Source organism: Lampetra fluviatilis, chromosome 19 (assembly GCF_964198595.1).
Source record: "Lampetra fluviatilis chromosome 19, kcLamFluv1.1, whole genome shotgun sequence".
NCBI classification, from domain to species: domain Eukaryota; kingdom Metazoa; phylum Chordata; class Hyperoartia; order Petromyzontiformes; family Petromyzontidae; genus Lampetra; species Lampetra fluviatilis.
In genome coordinates, this window is record NC_136293.1 from 6,072,015 (window position 1) to 6,078,014 (window position 6,000).

The following is a 6,000-nucleotide window of genomic DNA, read 5'->3' on the forward strand; positions in this document are numbered from 1 at the left end:
TCCAATGAGTCGAGCAATCCAGCTTAGTGATGACACTCGCTCGAGGAAGGGATTCAATAGATATTCGGATAGCTCAGCCAGTCGCGTAACTAGCGTGGGGGGCAGGGAGGGGGGTGCTTTGGCCCCCCACTGGTGGCCAAAGCTACGAGTTGGGGCCCCCTTGACAACCGATGACAAGTAATAAAATAATAAAATAATAAAACATAATAAAATAATTATCACGACGTTTCGGCTACAACGCAAGCAGCCGTCTTCAGAAGACGTCTTCAGAAGACGGCTGCTTGCGTTGTAGCCGAAACGTCGTGAGAATTATTTTATTATGTTTTATTATTTTATTATTTTATTACTTCCCTTCTACGTGACTTTACCGAAAGAACCAAGAAGATGAATCCCTGCAGTCACGAAAGCTTTAAATCTAAATTTAACCGATGACAAATCAAATATTGGGGTCTATACTCTTAGTTTTTTCGGTAAAGTTACGTAGGTAAAAAATGAAATAAAAATGAATAAAAATCAAATTAATAAAAATTACGACGTTTCGGAGGCAACACAAGTCTCCGTCATCAGGTGGGACCGAAAAAACAAAGAGTATGAATCCTTGCAGTCACGAAAGCTTCAAATCTAGAATAAATATTGGGGTCTAACCTGACCGAAGGCCGCACCCCCTGAGCTGATGATGGAGTTACTACGCCACTGAGCTCAGCTCCTCCACGCGGGGACCCAGGGGTCACTCATCTCTCTCCACCTGAGCTGGCCGGGAGAGGAATCCCCATCCTTGGGGTGGTCTCTTGGCTTCTGCATCTGGTTCCTGTCACTGGGCTGCCTAGCCAGTGGTCTCGCTTTAACTGCCTCCTTTGGCTGGAGAATGATGGTCATAATGCGAGCCCGGCAGATGTCAGAGCGGGGAGTAACGGAAGTTATCACTCAGAGGACACGTTCCTTCCCACGTGTGTGTGTGTGCGTTTTCATTGATTTGTTTAAGCAAGGGGGGGGGGGCTTATACATACGGAGCCTCTGATATTCGCCACATCTCCGTTAGAGTCTCTGAAGCTAAGCAGGTTGTTTGCCTGTGCCCGGCGAAGCGCTTGAATGGGCTACCCACCGCACGTTGTGGATTGTTATAGGATACGGGGCGAAGGGAGGGCTGCGAATGTTGTACTATATTTATATACTTCCACGGTAGTGATCCTCGCCGTTCACGGACCCGCAATGACCAGCGTGGTGAAGTATGGTCAAACAACCTCCCAACCACACCCGCCACATCCACCCCTAATAACTCGCAAGTCGTTGGGAGGCCATCATCCGGCAGTCGATCGACACAAGGGCTGTTACATCTGCACTAACGGAGGGCATCTTATCGTCACAGAGTGTGGTAGATTTCCAGAAAACAGAGGTTTCACAAAAGATGTCTTAAATGACCCACAATCATATTTAATTGCGGTGGTATTTCCGTGGCAATTAAGGGGCTGTCGCATTGCACTCACGCGCGCGGTGCTATTTGCAAGCGAACGTCTCCATTGCAGGGACGATACAACACGCAGCGACTGACCCAATGACATCGATATCAGACGTAGACGTGTCTTACACCTCCGCCGTGAAATGTTCTCGGCGAAAATGTGACAAGAAGCAAGTCGGTAAGTAAATAGAGACGTGCACCCTTCTGACGAATACCAAGCAGAGCTGCGCTCTCCGATGTGTTTTGTACTTCTAAATCAAACTTCACTTTCGTTTTCGGAACATTCATATAACAGGAACGCAGTAGTAATACTAATTTAAGTAAACTTTACAAGGAGATTGCAAAGCAACTGGTGTGGGGAGGGAGGGGGGGTGTGAGAGAGGGTGCCACGGATTTGATTCTCAATGTCTGGGAGGAATTTATTTGATCTGTGGTTGCGCGGCACCCGAAATGGGAGCAGAGTCCAGGGTGTGATGCGTGGGGAAAAGAGAAATGACCGCGAGAGGGAAGGGAGGCCGGTAAGTGAAGTCCCCACGACGGACGCATGAGAGGGCAGCAAGAAGAAGAAAGGTGGATCGGTGCCGGTGCAGGAAAGGGAGTAGGACGCGGAGAAGCAGTGACCGAGCCAAGAGATGTCTGGGATGAGAGGGCGATGATGATGATGATGATAGGGGAGGGAAGAGAGAGAGAAGGAGCGAGCAGCGCGTGGTTTCACAGGTGGAGCTGCGGGGCGAGAAGGATTCAGAGTGGGGGTGTCCATACAAAAGTCACGTAATTTACGGAAGGCTTGAGCTGATTTAGATATACAGGATAGAGACATGTTGACGAGAGGGGAGGGATTCAGAGTATGGGTGGGACACACAGGAGTCGAGTGAGTTACGGTAGGCTTCAGCTGATTTAGGGACAGAGATGTGATCTCTGGGAAACGGGCTTCACTCCGTACTCTGCTGTGAGAATGTGGCCTTGACACGTGGTGAGGACATTATTTAAGAATGGGATCCATAGCTTCTGGAAAGCGATTCCTCGCCTCTTAGCTTGTACCCAAGCTGTTATAAAGAGGCTCGTGGGTTAAGGAGAGCTTCTCCGATTATTTACATTGTAAAGAATGTTTAAAACTCGTTTATTTATAAGTGCGTTTTGTGTTTAGTTTGTTGTCCTTCCCCCGCACATCCGCTTAGCCCGGTTGACTACGTACGGTCCGAAAGACGTTCAACATATATACATACAATTACCGTACCCATTATCGGTTATTTTACTCGACTAATTTGACGATACGAACATTTTTCTAACCTCTGTTCTCACGGTGTGTCGCTGGACGGGAGGTGATGGGCGGGGCGTGGTGACATCAAAGGCGTGTCACGCTGAGCATGGCTTGTAGGAGGGGGGAGGGGGGTTTCCCGCCTTCGTTAGACAGGGCATGGTTGGGCAGCTGCCATCAATACCAATAATAAGAATCGTCCACATTAATAGGGCGCCGTACAACTGTCGCATGCGCTAATTGACCAATCAACGTGATAGATGAACAATTGTGGCTCTGATCGTAATTCAAACTGCTGTAAGCAAAACCGCGCGCGCTCGCAGCTCGATTGAGCGGTGGCGCAGTGGTGAACGCGATGCATCTGGACCGATCCTGAGCCAACAGCACCCGCCGCGCAATCACCCGTGTGGTGAAGTATAGTCAAACGACTCCCCCGACTCCCCCCCCCCCCCCTCCAACCCTTCCCGACGTGATCGACATGTCGAGGAGGAGACCTTTAAACCCACAGCAGTGAACGGACAATGGTGTGGCTGTCATGGTTAAATGAAGCCTCTTCGGTTCGCGCAGTGACATGAAATGTTTGCTTCTGAATGGACCGCGAACCCAGGCGCTCCTCGCGGTGAGTAATTTAAAATGAATTTACTCTGCGGCGAGAGCGCGTTGAGGGAGCAGCCCTCGCGGGCAGAGCGACGAGCCTCGTTAGGCGACCACGCAGAGGAGACGCGAAGACATCACGGGAATCGCTCCCCTGCACTCTCGCAGACACAGACAAAGATCCCCCCGACCGCCTTCACAGACTGTTGGGGCAAGTGCTGTTAGCGAGTAGCGGCACCTTGTGAAGGCCTCGAACGGCTAGCGAAGGGGCCGGGAGGCCAGCACCACGCCCGGACGTTTTTGAGGCTGAGTCGACCTAGGGGAGGCCCGGCACCGGTGCAGATAGTCGTCACTGGTGTCGGCCGTGAGCGGGAATCGAACTCGGGACGTCGGCTTTGCAGCGTCAGCGCGCTAATACAGCTACCACTGTGCACTATTACACCTACCATAAACGCCCTCGTTCATAGCAACTACAACAAAAATGAAATTGGCGAAAATGGAATTGATTTCTGTATGCTTCTCAGCGCGCATATACATATATGTTTCTGTTTTAATGGCGAGTGCTTGGGGAGTGTCCTTCATCCAGCAGTGAATTGATCATGTCTGATGGTGATGATAATGGAATACGTGATTGAATATTCTCGAACATATACGGTGTCTTTTGATAAGCCATCTCGTTAAAGCGGCCTTCCCTCTTGAGTTTGGTCGGTTGCCTCTGGCTCTGTTTGTGCTTTTCATGCATTGCGCATTGGGATCCTAGGATGGAATTGCGCATAACAATGTTTTAATTATTATGTATTTTATTCCCGAATTGTGTTATCAGTGTCACCGTCCTGAGACGCAGCATCCACGTGGGTCTCTCGCAGGGCAGTGCGACCCTCCGTGGTAATGAATTGATCCGCGGAAGCGGATATCACAGAGCTACCTATGATCCTCCTCCCATGCCTCGTCTTCCTCCGACGTGTACCTCATCGTCGTCCTCCTCCTCCGCCTTCGACTCCAATCCACACGCGCACCAATGCACCAACGCACCACGTGTGCGCTCGGGGTTAAGCCGGGGCCGCTAAGTGCGAACCGTAATAGCAGCCTCGGCCATAACGAACTGTGAAGGATGGAGACACGCACAGTGGCTGCGGCGGGGCGCAGAGGGGAAAAAAACGAGAGAGAGAGAGAGAGAGGGACGGGAGCAAATCGCCTAAAGAGTCGCTCCTGGCTTCCATTACTGAGGAGGCAGCGGTAAGAGCGGGGAAGGGGGGGGGCAGTCACCGACCCTTTGTGAGCCCCTATTCAAGAAGACATTAGCGAGACCCCACGAATCGCAGTTCAATGCAGCTCTTTCTCTCTCTCTCTTGGCCCAACATTGCGCCAATGTCGAGAAAGAGATTGGACGCTCCGGACCCCCCCCCCCACCCCAGGAGCCGAGGCCGGCACCGAGAGGTGCGAGGCCGGCTGCTCGCAACGCGGTGTCGAGAAGATCCCATTTCCGACGCGTGCATCTTGCGGCTGTTTATGCATCGGAGTCGCCCTGACCCACGCCGTCCTCGGCCACTGTGTCGGTCTTGTTGTGGTGTCGTGGTGGCGGCGGTGCTGCTGCTGCTGCAGCGACAGCGCTAACATTGTGTTGAACCCACGCGTCGCCCTATCACCGGCTCCTCCGTCTCCCCGGCCACCCGCTGCTCCCCCACACATCACCACCACGCACACCCTCTCTGCACACACCGGCTACCACCCAATCATCAGCCCTGTTGCTCCCCACCCCCCCACCCACTCTGCAATCCCTCCCGTTCCCTGTAAACGGAGCCGCGGCACAAATTCTCGCTTTATGCGGCTGCTGAAAATGGGGCTGTCTTGCGAGATAAATGCCTGCTTTTTTTTATTCTGACAGACATCTGAAGAGAGCCGCACTCTCTCCTCCTCCCCCTCCTCCTCCTCGTCTAGCCCCCCCCCCGCCCTTCACAAACCATGACCCCTATGCTGCTTGTTTCACGCCCAGGTGAGTGCTGAAAGCAATCACTTCTTCAAGCCACCACCACGGCCACCACGGGCCCTGCTGGTGCAGTGGTAAACACCTACTCGCAACAACAATGCCCTTGGTTCGATTCCCGTTTAGGGCGCCATGCTGTGCATATTCTCACCCTGTTCTGCATGGGGTCTCCTCCGTGTCCACCGGTATTGAACTAGAAAAATAATAATCCACGCGACCACGGAGAGAACGTGGAGAACGTGCAAAATCCCAATATCCAGCAGGCGGTCAGCGTCGAGATAAAACCGATAACCTCCTGCAAAGCAGGCGAGGTAGTTAACATCTCGCCACCGTGGCGCCCACATCATCATCCCAGAGCTATAACACAAACTCGCAATGTAGCTTGGTGCCTGGTAAAGGTAACAAAGAAACAAAAAACCCAACACTGAGAAATAACCTGTAAATTACTCAATTGGGATTACCCATCGCAACATCGCCTCGGCTCCTGCGGGAACTTGGCAGGGCGCTTGTGAAAACGCGTCGAGTTTCCTGCAGGGGTCAATAACGTGGCAGGAATACTCCCTCAGTAGGGGTTTGCAAGCCATTGTGGGTGTCGTGGGGAGTCTTGGGCATTCGTTATGCTCATTCAGACATTTTGCCTGGAGAATGGGAGACGGGAAATCTTGTTTGCAATTCAGTCCAGGGCGTTCAGTGGCATATATATAGCAA